The sequence below is a fragment of the Pongo abelii genome, chromosome 15 (genome assembly GCF_028885655.2).
Source record: "Pongo abelii isolate AG06213 chromosome 15, NHGRI_mPonAbe1-v2.0_pri, whole genome shotgun sequence".
NCBI lineage: Eukaryota > Metazoa > Chordata > Mammalia > Primates > Hominidae > Pongo > Pongo abelii.
The window spans coordinates 22446203-22459216 of NC_072000.2; the positions used below are offsets into that span (position 1 = coordinate 22446203).

Sequence of the window (13014 nt, forward strand, 5' to 3'; positions counted from 1 at the left end):
AAAATATTCAGGGCAGCCAAAGAGAAAGGTCGGGTTACCCACAAAGTGAAGCCCATCAGAATTAACAGCAGATCTCTTGGCAGAAACCCTGCAAGCCAGATGAGTGTGGAGGCCAATATTCAACATTCTAAAATAATTTTCAACCCAGAATTTCATATCCAGCCAAATTAAGCTTCATAAGCAAAGTAGAAACAAAATCCTTTACAGACAAGCAAATGCTGAGAGATTTTGTCACCACCAAGCCTGCCTTACAAGAGCTCCTGAAGAAGCACTAAACATGGAAAGGAACAGTCGGTACCAACCACTGCAAAACACACCAAAAACATACCAAGTTGTAAAGAACATCGACAATATGAAGAAACTGCATCTACTAACGGGCAAAACAATCAACTAGCATTATAAAGACAGGATCAAATTTACATGTAACAATATTAACCTTAAATGTAAATGGGCTAAATGCCCCGATTAAAAGACACAGACTGGCAAATTGGGTAAAGATTCAAGACCCATCAGTGTGCTGAATTCAGGAGACCCATCTCACAAGCAAAGACACACGTAGGCTCAAAATAAAAGAATGGAGGAATATTTAGCAAACAAATGGATAGCAAAAAAAAAAAAAAAAAAAAGCAGGAGTTGCAATCCTAATCTCATAAAACAGTCTTTAAACCAACAAGGATCAAGAGACAGAGAAGGGCATTACATAATGGTAAAGGGATCAATGCAGCAGGAAGAGTTAACTATCCTAAATATATATGCACCCAATACAGGAGCACCCCAATTCATAAAGCAAGTTCTTAGAGACCTACAAAGGGACTTAGACTCTCCCACAATAATAGTGGGAGACTTTAACACCCCATTGTCAATATTAGACATATCAAAGAGACAGAAAATTAACAAGGATATGCAGGACTTGAACTCAGCTCTGGACCAAGCAGACTTAATAGACATGTACAGAACTCTCCACCCCAAATTGACAGAATACAGATTCTTTTCAGCACCTCAGCTCACTTATTCTAAAATTGACCACATAATTGGAAGTAAAACACTCCTCAGCAAATGCAAAAGAACAGAAACCATGACAAACAGTCTCTCAGACCACAGTGCAATCAAAATAAAACTCAGGATTAAGAAACTTACTCAAAACCACACAACTACATGGAAACTGAACAACCTGCTCCAGAATGACTACTGGGCAAATAATGAAAAGAAGGCAGAAAAAAAGCTGTTCTTTGAAACCAATAAGAACGAAGACACAATGTACCAGAATCTCTGGGACACATTTAAAGCAGTGTGTAGAGGGAAATTTATAGCACTAAATGCCTACAAGAGAAAGCAGGAAAGATCTAAAATGGACAGCCTAATATCTAAATTAAAAGAACTAGAGAAGCAACAGCAAATAAATTCAAAATCAAGCAGAAGACCAGAAATAACTAAGATCAGAGCAGAACTGAAGGAGATAGAGACACGAAAAAACCCTTCAAAAAATCAGGAGCTGGTTTTTTAAAAAGATCAACAAAATAGACCGCTAGCCACACTAATAAAGAAGAAAAGAGAGAAGAATCAAATAGACACAATAAAAGTGATATAGAAATCACCACTGATCCCACAGAAATACAAACTACCATCAGAGAATACTATGAACACCTCTCCACAAATAAACTAGAAAATCTAGAAGAAATGGATAAATTCCTAGACATATACACCCTCTGAAGACTAAACCAGAAAGAAGTAGAATCCCTGAATACACCAATAACTAGTTTTGAAATTGAGGCAATAATTAATAGCCTACCACCCAAAAAAAGTTCAGGACCAGACGGATTCACAGCCGAATTCTACCAGTTACAAAGAAGAGCCAGCACCATTTCTTCTGAAACTATTCCCAGCAATAGAAAAAGAGGGAATCCTCCCTAACTCATTTGATGAGGCCAGCCTCATCCTGATACCAAAACCTGGAAGAGACACAACAAAAAAGGAAAATTTGAGGCCAATATCCCTGATGAACATCTGTGTGAAAATCCTCAATTAAATACTGGCAAACCAAATCCAGCAGCACATTAAAAAGCTTACCCACAAGATCAACTTGGCTTCATACCTGGGATGCAAGGCTGGTTCAACAAACACAAATCAATAAATGTAATCCATCACATAAACAGAACCAATGACAAAAACCACATGATTATCTCAATAGATGCAGAAAAGACCTTCAACAGAATTCAACAGGCTTTCATGCTAAAAACTCAATAAACTAGGTATTGGTGAAGCATATCTCAAAATAGTAACAGCTATTTATGACAAACCCACAGCCAACATCATACTGAGTGGGAAAAAACTGGAAGCATGCCCTTCGAAAATCGGCACAAGACAGGGATGTCCTCTCTCACCACTCCTATTCAACACAGTATGGGAAGTCCTGGTCAGGGCAGTCAGGCAAAAGAAAGAAATAAACGGTATTCAAAATTAGGAAAAAAGGAAGTCAAGTTGTTTCTGCTTGCAGATGACATGACTGCATATTTTAAAAACCCCATCGTCTCAGCCCCAAATTTCCTTAAGCTGATAAGGAACTTCTGCAAAGTCTCAGGATACAAAATCAACGTGAAAAAATCACAAGCATTCCTATACATCAGTAACAGACAAGCAGAGAGCCAAATTATGAGTGAACTTCCATTCACAATTGCTACAAGGAGAATAAAATACCTAAGAATACAACTTACAAGGGATGTGAAGGACCTCTTCAAGGAGAACTGCAAACCACTGCTCAAAGAAATAAGAGAGGACACAAATAAATGGAAAAACATTCCATGCTCATGGATAGGATGAATCAATATCATGAAAACAGCCATACTGCCCAAAGTAATTTATAGATTTAATGCTATCCCCATCAAGCTACTACTGACTTTCTTCACAGAATTGGAAAAAACTATTTTAAACTTCATATGGAACCAAAAAAGAGCCTGCACAGCCAAGACAATCCTAAGCAAAAAGAACAAAGCTGGAGGCATCACACTACCTGACTTCAAACTATACGGCAATGCTGCAGTAACCAAAACAGCATGGTACTGGTTCCAAAACAGATATATAGACCAATGGAACAGAACAGAGGCCTCAGAAATTACACTACACATCTACAACCATCTGATTGTTGATGAACCTGACAAAAACGAGCAATGAGGAAAAGATTCTCTATTTAAATGGTGTTGGGAAAACTGGCTAGCCATATGCAGAAAACTAAAACTGGGCCCCTTCCTTACACCTTATACACAAATCATCTCAACATGGATTAAAGACTTAGATGTAAGACCTAAAACCATAAAAATCCAAGAAGAAAACCTGGGCAATACCATTTAGGACATAGGCATGGGCAAAGACTTTATGTCAAAACACCAAAAGCAATGGCAACAAAAGCCAGAATTGACAAATGGGATCTAATTAAACTAAAGAGCTTCTGTGCAGCAAAAGAAACCATCACCAGAGCGAACAGGCAATGCACAGAATGTGAGAAAATTTTTGCAATCTATCCATCTGACAAAGGGCTAATATCCAGAATCTACAAAGAACTTAAACAAATTTACAAGAAAAATACAAATAATCCCATCAAAAAGTGGACAAAGGATATGAACAGACACTTCTCAAAAGAATACATTTATGGAACCAGCAAACATATGAAAAAAAGCTCATCATCACTGGTCATTAGAGAAATGCAAATCAAAACCACAATGAGATACCATCTCACCCCAGTTAGAATTGCGATCATTAAAATGTAAGGAAATAACAGATGCTAGAGAGGATGTGGAGAAATATGAATGCTTTTACACTGTTGGTGGGAGTGTAAATTAGTTCAACCATTGTGGAAGACAGTTTGGCGATTCCTCAAAGATCCAGAACTAGAAACACCATTTGACCCAGCAATCCCATTATTGGCTGTATACCCAAAGGATGATAAATTATTCTACTGTAAACACACATGCACACATATGTTTACTGAGGCACTATTCACAATAGCAAAGACTTGGAACCAACCAAAATATCCATCAATGATAGACTGGATAAAGAAAATGTGACACATATACACTATGGCATACTCTGCAGCTGAAAAAAAAGGATGATTTCATGTCCTTTGCAGGGACATGGATGAAGCTGGAAACATCATTCTCAGCAAACTAACACAAGAACAGAAAACCAAACACTGCATGTTCTCACTCATAAGTGGGAGTTGAACAAAGAACACATGGACACAGGGAGGGGAACATCACACACCAGGGCCTTTCGTGGGATTGGGGGCTGGGGGAGAGACAGCATTAGGAGAAATACCTAATGTAGGTGATAGGTTGATGGGTGCAGCAAACCACTATGGCACATGTATACCTATGTAACAGACCTGCACATTCTGCACATGTACCCCAGAACTTGAAGTGTAATAAAGAGAGAGAGAGAGTATTTCCTGTCCCTTGGAAGGAAATTTCCTGTCCCTTGGAAGACTTGCTTTTAGGATACTGCCACTATGCCATGGAGAACATAAGATGTTCTCTACAGATTCTCATTTGGAGAGGAAGTGAGGCTCCTGAATGACCGTTATGGCTGAGTTACCAACTGACAGCATCCATCAACCACATCTGCGAGCTGTCTTGAAAATTATACCTGTAGCCCCAGTTGAATTTCCTCAGCTGACCTGATTGACATAGACAGAGATGAGATTTTCACACTGGGCCCTGCCCAAAGTTCAGTTTCAGGAACAAGATAAATTATTTTGTTTTAAGCCATGAAAGTTTAACAGGACAGTTTGTAATGAAGAAACAAATAATAACAAATGATCTATCAAGCTAGAGAAAGATCCCATTTCATTTTGCCTTACTTCACTAGTATTGCAAAGAGAAAGTGAGAAAGAAAAAGAAAGAGAGAGGGAGAGAAAGAGAAAATTGAGAGAAAAAGAGAGAGACTCCGAACAAAATGATTATGTCTCGAAAGAAAAAAATTTTCATCTATTTGTCTAACACACACACACGCGCACACACAAAGACACACACACCTCTATTGCTTGGTATCCCACCCTATTTTGTATCCCTGAGGATTTATTTGAGTCCTTGAGAAAGCCCCTTATGAACATTAGAGCTCCTCTTAGGGTTAGTGGGGAACGGGTATAACTGAGCTTTCCCTATAGACTGGAGTAAATGTGCTAAGCCAGAATGTCTTCTTCCTCCTCCTCCTCTTCCTCATCTTTCTCCTCTCCTCCTCCTCTTCTAAATTTAAATAGTCTATATATGATTTTTATTTCTTATGTAATTGAGTTCCTAAATGTGTCCCAGGCTTAGTTTCTTCACACTCTTAAAAACCCACGCTTTCAGAAATCCTTAGGTTCTGGAGTCCCCTAGTCTTGGCTGGATATCTTCTTGTGCTATTTGCTATTTTTATGACATTTGTCATTTACTAGCTGAATTAGGTCATTTCCTCACTGCTATGAAGAAAAACTGAAGACTGGTAATTTATAAGGAAAATAGACTTAATTGACTCGTAATTCCATTGCGAGTCGTAATTCCAGCCATTCCATTGGCTGTTAAGGAAGCATGATGCTGATATCTGCTCAGCTTTTGGGGAGGCCTCAGGTAATTTACAATCATGGCAGAAGGCAAAGGGGGAACAGCCCTTCACCTGGCTGCAGAAAGAGCAGGAGAGAGAGATGAGAAAGGTGCCACAAACTTTTGTAAACAACCAAACGTCATGAAAACTCAATCACAAGACAGCACCAAGGGAATGGTGCTATTCCATTTATGAGAATTCCACTTCCAGAATTTAATCACCTCCCACCAGGCCCCACTTCCAGTACTGGGGATTACAATTCGACATGAGATTTGATGGGGTCAAAGATCCAAACCATATCATTAACCTTTTCTGTGAATCAGGTTTTAAAAAAAAATCTGTTAATAATGGCACCTTTAATTTGCTGTAAGGATTTGATAAATTAAAATTATTTGTTAATAACAAAAATGTCCATGAAAAACTTGACTGAAAGTTAAATAAAATCCTTCTAAAGCTTCCAGTAAGCATCAGTTAATAAAGGGTAGTTTCTGTTTCTCTTACTGTTTTTGTTAAAAACAATATCTTCTACACGTGAGTAATGGGAAAATGGGACAACAATGTGATTTGTTTCAAATAATTTATTTTTATGCTGGCATTTCCTACTTTAGAATAAATGAAAATATAAATTATTGAATCTGACAATAAATCATATTATTTATAAATAAAAGCAAAATGGAAGATTAATTTGGATTCAGATATTAAGAAGACTGAATAACTGATATGAAATATTCCTACACACTAGTTTTAAAATGATGTCCTACAAGCAACTTTAAGGGTTTTTTGAAATGACATGTTTATGGTAGACAAATGTATCATATGCTCTTATGAATATTCAATATGTCGGCAAAAGATCCAACTCTAAATTTTCATGTTAAAGTCAGCTTCCTAAGACCACTCTATGCATAACTGTGTTACACAGGTTTCCAGGAACAGACCTTGAAGTGGAGGATTGCAGGCAGAATCTTTGTTGTGGAGTGCTCTTGAGATACACACCTGTAAAGAAGAGAGAAATGCAGGATTAGACAGAAGGGGAAGCTGCCAAACAATAAGGTGACAATGGAGGATTCTGCTGCTTCTATAAACAGCTCTGGACTTAAAATGAGCCTTCACATTGTTCCAAATTGAGTTATAAGAGTTCAACTTTGATATTCCCACCATAGGACAACAATGGACCTCAGGATGCATCCACACAATGGGCATACTCTTGACTATGCAGTTTCCTGTGGTTGAGGGCAATTCCTAATTGAGTGATGAAGCTGTAAATGGTTTTCCTCATAAACTGGGAAATGGTTTTCTTGGAGGCCCCGAAGAGGAAAACTGACAGAGTATCACAATAACAGCTACAATATCCTAGATCTAAAACAATTTTAAAGCATTTATTAGAATATAATAGATCATTTATTCTTTCAAAACACGTTTACAAAAACGTGTTTTGAAAACATTAAATATCTTTGATATAGTTTAGTAGGAAAATACTCAAAATCAAAATTGTAAAAACAATGTGTTTCTTATACAATTCAACTGCATTTGAAGTAGATGGCAATGTAATACAAATCTTGAAAAGTTTTTCTTTTCTAAAACAAGGGTCCCAATGATGTACTATACCGTAATTAACACTGAAATTCTGGGAACTACTTTATCATTTCCAGTCACCATAGTTGCAAAGCTGGGAAGTAAACACTGTACATAAGATGATTGATTTCCCCTGGAATACAACAGGCTGAAGTTCCCTTCATTATACAAATTAATAAAATTCAAACTATATAAAATATATATTAGTTGTTGATGATTAATTCATCTATATCCGGGTACCAAAGGTCTGGGCTACTTAAACCGTGTAGATTCAAAATTCTAGATTGGGAAAAATTGTAAGGAAAACCTGAAGCTTTCATATAGTGTGAAAATTATTCAGCACATATGGATAATTTTTGATGTTTGAAATAAGCAGAAAGATCTCTAATAGAGATGACTTTATGACATTGTTTAGGAACAGCATAAAAATAAACATTTTAAAGTGCTGTTATATAAAGATAAAACAACAGTTATTTCTCTATGTTTTGAAAGCTAAAAGTAAATAAATGATAGTAGGAGCAGAAGTGCTTTGTGTTACAAGTGCTTCTCAAGCACTTACAATTAACACCTTTAATGGTGGAGGGAAAAAATACTGCTTCAACAATATAAAGATATAGCAGTTCAAAGTGGCAACCAAGCAAGATGTTACCTTGAAATGCCCTGCTTTAACAGTATACCTGGGGACTCTGCATTCTCCTCTAAACTGGGTTTAATATAAAGGAAATCCCACCACAGCTGTCTTCAAGCTTTCTAGTAAAATGGCCCTCCAGAAAGATGACCTTTGGTGTTAACCCCTGTCAAAATGACAGCTCGCCAAAAGGAGAAGTCAAATCCCAGAAAAAAACAATAGAAAGTTTCATAGAAGTTAGCGAAAAAAATAAAATTTTGAGTGTTAAATGATTCTCACATATTGAATATCATTTTACTTCTTTTCTCCAACAAATCCACTCACCAGTATCATTAAAATTTATGACCTTTATTGTGGTACATTGCTATCCTTTCATAAATGTACTTCAATGAAGTAGGATTACTCCTGTATATTATTACTATGGATACCACAGTCATGCTTTCTTTGTGCTCAAGTTGCCATGAGCTAAAGCCTTGTTTAAAAAGGTAGATCTATTTCTAGGTATCTCTACTCCTATATTTTATCAAATATGTATGTATGTATGTATGTATGTATCACAATATCTAAATATTAGCAAGCTTATGAGACAGTGATATTGATAACAATATCTTCAGTAGAATTAAGATTTATCTTCTTTGAGATCAGAAAATAAAACCATGTTAGATTTAGCTTAGAACATGCATACCTAAAAAAGATTGCTTAAATTAGCTTATAAGTGAGAACTGTGGTAAGTATGTTAAGCAAACAACTTACTGGATGTTATTTCTTCCATTCTGTGTACTCTTAACTACCACACATCATAAAGTCCTAAGAATCTAGTTTGGGAAAGTACAATAGAAGACTGAAGCAATTATTTAGATAATTTAATCTAAAAAAACCCATCATTGTGCCAATTCTTTGCTATTTCAAGGATAATAAGATCAATGTTTTCCATGATTATTGTTAGTATTATTTTATCATTAATTTTCATTAATTTATCATTTATTGAATACTTTCTTGACAATATCGATATATCTTAAAATCCTCCTAAATTTCACACGTGTAAATTCTGGGTATTACTAAGCTGACCTAAACTACATATCTCCGAAAAGAAAAACTAAGGTGACGATACAGTTAAAACCAAATTTTAGTTTCAGATTCTAAGTAAATAATGTATAAATTTGAAAAATAGCTATGTTCTTATATAATTATAAAATAAAAATGTTATTTCTATCTAAATTAAATATACAATGTATTAATCTAGATTAATGAACATGCTCCAAATACTTTGAACCAAATTACTATTTCCCATCTATTACAACATATGATTCCCATGTATTACAACATACGATCTTTACTACTTTGTACATAAGTGTATTACTGAAATGTAACTATTATGTCTCCTTATATTTTCTTTGTAACATTTAAAACATTCTCATTATTTTAAAGAAATGTATATGCTAATACTTATGAAAAGGCTTTTTTGTGCCTGAGATTTCTATAACTGTGAAAAGCATAAGGGAGAATTTCCTTTCCAAAAACATAGATATTAATGAAGTTGTTTTCTGAGGCCTGTTCTTCGTAACTGTTTTCTAGGTGATGGACTATTTATCGACTTGCTCCATAATCCGTTTGGAGTTAAAGAGGACCACAGAAACTGCACCTCCAGGTGTCACAGGTTACAAAACTAATAACTAAAAAAAATTTAAAAACTTATCTCAGATTCCATCCTGGAGTCTACTGCCTTGTTTATACAGTTGGAGGACAAAGTCAGCCACTGCCTGAATTCATATTCTGCACTATGCGATTCAGGAAACAGTGAGTCCAAGCATTTCTTACTCTTAAAATTGTGTTCAATGTTTGCAGTTACTTTCCTATCCCTGATATTATCAGGAAAGGGGCTGCAATTTCCTTTCTACTTCTCTGAGTCAACTGCAGAGTCTCAGATGTTTTCACAGTTGAGACAAGAGAACAAGCAGCACCAATGAAAACCACGGGGTTCTATGGAGGCATCATGGTGCAGTGAGTAGAAGCATGCTGCTCTAGCTGTATCTCCTGGGTTCAAATCCTGCCTACACGGCATATGGTGCATTAACAGCCAGCTGACCGCAAGAATTTCTATGCTGGTAAAACAGGTTTATAATAATGCCAGTTAATCTAAAGATGATTTAAGTGAAGACTATTTGGTATTTTTCAAGGACTCAATAATCATTAACTGTGATCATGATCTTCCCCTTACCTACTTTCAATAAGTAAATAATTTACATTTATTAAACAAAATAAATTTAATCTTGCTTTTCTGAAACAACACAATTCTATTTCAATTTTCTTTACATAGAGGGAGGATCTCACCGCAGATAAAGATGTATGTATATTTTTTCTCCACTCAAAATTATGCTGAGACTCAAAAACAGAAATATCTAGTATGATATCAATTCATATACCAGTTATGTTTAGAGGGAGTTGGGCTAAACATACAGCATTCATTTAAAATGAAGGCCTCCCGTCATACTTTGCTGATGGTATTTAAATATTGAAAGCCAACTTTTTCTGCCTGCTTACTATTATGTCATAGCAGCACGATTTCCCAGATGGCAGAAACTTTGCCTTTTTGTATATAGCTAGGCATTTGATGCTTGTAACAGTGACTTCTCAATAATTATGCATTGCCAGGAAAGATAATTACTTTAAAAATTTATTTAGGGTTCCTACAGCAGGAAGGCAAACAATAAACAAACAAATACATACGTAAGAGGTAATAGTGTTTTGAAGAAATGGACATACCAATGGGAAAAAGAGTGACTAAAAAGGATTTTGTTGTTTGTTTTTAAGATGAGACACTATGACATGTTTTTTTTTTTTTTACAAGGATATCTAAAAACATTTTTTTTTTAAATTTATGAAGTATTTATTGATCATGAACTCTGATCCATGAAGGCAGGATCTTTTTTTTCTTCTTCACTGCTATTTTGTCCTGGAATACTATTTGGCACATAGCTGGGGCTCAATAAATATTTCTTGATTGGAAAAAAAAAAAAATTTATTTAGGAAATTATTTAGCAAATAGTAAATAAATAGTATTAGTTGGTTGCTATTATTTCTGAATATCTTCAGTTTCCCTCAATTTTCTCATCTGATAAATGGAGATACATATTTCACAGCAGCATTGTGAGAGACAACAGAGTCAATATAGATAAAATTCTCCAAAGACCAAAACTTTATCTAGCTCATATGTTTTGCATGAGTATTCATTTTTTTAATTACTGTATCTTTTTAACTCATTATGACTAAAATTAAGTATTTTTTTCTCTTTCAAGACCTTATGCTTCTCCTATGTTTCCAGTATGCTGGACATCAGGTGTGGGTAATAATAGTACCATGCTTTTCCTTTGGAGACTCCAAATCCTCAGTCCAAATGACTTTATTCCACCTCTAACTCCACAGATGCCATGAAATCCAGACCTCAGTACAGACAGTGACTTCCATGAACTTAGCTAAAATTTTTGGACCAAGTTTACTCCTTCTGGATTCTAAATGGATAGGGTAATGTTGCTGTCTCATGAAGCACCTTCTGAGCCTACTGAAGCAGAAGCCGATGTTGAGGCAGAACTGAAAGATGCAGAGGCAGAGTCCGGATAACACTGTCTGAACACCTGAAAAGACGTTGAACACTGATGAATTTTACTGTTCTGTTTTAGCCCAAGGTCAGTAAGCATCTTCTGTAAAGGGCTAGATTGCAAATATTTTAGGTTTTATGGAACGTAAGGTTTGGGTGCAACTATTAAGCTCCAGTGATGGATATGGCTGTGTTGCAATGAAACTTGATTTACAGAAACAGATGGCAAGATCAATTTGGCCATGGATCATAGCTCATTGACTCCTGCCTTTTCCTGACAAAGTAGAGTTTCTTTACCTGGCAACCAAAGCAGTTAGTGTTAACTAATACCCCCTGTATCAGGCACTGGGTTAACAAATTTTTAAGCCAAAAATTTGAAAACTAATCATTTGTACCTTTTCTCTGTTCCCTTGCAGCATAAATACAACATCAGGAAGTATGTTTCTCTCAAATGTTTCCTTGGTCTATTTACTCTTTCCATTCCCACCTATAACCTGTTATTTCAAATCACAATCATTTCCTGCTTAACATTCTATAAAAACTTTTTACATATTCGTTTGAGTCCAGGATTCCTTTCAATTCTTTTTCACACGGAAGGTCTTATTGTGCTATCCTACCTTGTTTTAACCTGAATTGACTCTCCCTTAGCTGAGACAGCCAGACAAACTCCATTTTGGCTCCTTCACTTGCAGCCTCTTACCCACCCCCCTTCCTCAAGGACTTAACTTGTGCAAACTGACTCCCAGAACATCAAAGAACTCAATTAACTGATAAGATACTGTGGCACGCTATATCTGCAGTTCCCAGGAATTCGCCCGGTTGATAGAACCCAAAGCCCCCACATCTATCACCTTGTGATGGATTTAAAGCCCCTGCACCTGGAACTGTTTGTTTTCCCGTAACCATTTGTCCTTTTGACTTTTTTGCCTGTTTTACTTCTGTAAGATTGCTTCAGCTAAGCTCCCCCTCCCCTTTCTAAACCAAAGTATGAAAGAAAATCTAGCCCCTTCTCTGGGGCCAAGAGAATTTTGAGCACTAGCGGTCTCTCGGTTGCCGGATAATAAAGGACTCCTGAAATCGTCTCACAGCGTGGCGTTTCTCTACAACTCGCTCGGTTACGACATTATGATATTTCCACAATACATATATTGGCATGCCGTGGTCATATCCAGGGGATTGCTTATGAACCTTTGACATAGATAATGTCTCCTGTCATAAAATGCATATTATCTGACTTGTTTATTAAATTGTATCTTTTGTTTCTAGAATATAAATTATGTGAGGATCAGAGCAATTTTTTTTGTTTACAGTTTTCTTCAATTGTTTATACATGTGGTTGATATAATGTGAATAACCCATATATATTTCTAAAAAGAAGGCCAAATGACTCAGCAGGGAAATTAAATATAAAAATAATGCATTTTTTTTCTGAATCAATACAGACTTAAACCATATAATAAACTTCTGCTTTTAGAAAACCATTAAGGTCTATAGCACATATTTACTATTCTATGGTAATCTCTTAGATTTATCTTGCACCAACATACTAAAATTTTAACGGAATAAAAACACAAAAGAGGTTTTCAAAAAATATTATTTTCATATACCTAGTTTTCCAATTGTCTTTCTATTCCTGTTGGCTCTTAAA

General features: G+C 35.8%; 1 long non-coding RNA gene across 2 annotated transcripts in view; it reads right to left on the bottom strand.

Annotated features, from left to right (window-relative positions):
* The window catches only part of LOC134760012 (uncharacterized), a 78980-nt gene that overhangs the window by 51205 nt on the left and 14761 nt on the right, over positions 1-13014 (bottom strand). Inside the window, exon 2 of one of the 2 annotated variants that reach the window (XR_010136926.1) lies at positions 6507-6564. This is a non-coding gene — a long non-coding RNA (uncharacterized LOC134760012). Of the gene's footprint in view, positions 1-6141; positions 6565-13014 lie in introns of those variants that run through there. The other variant, XR_010136927.1, reaches the window with a different exon arrangement.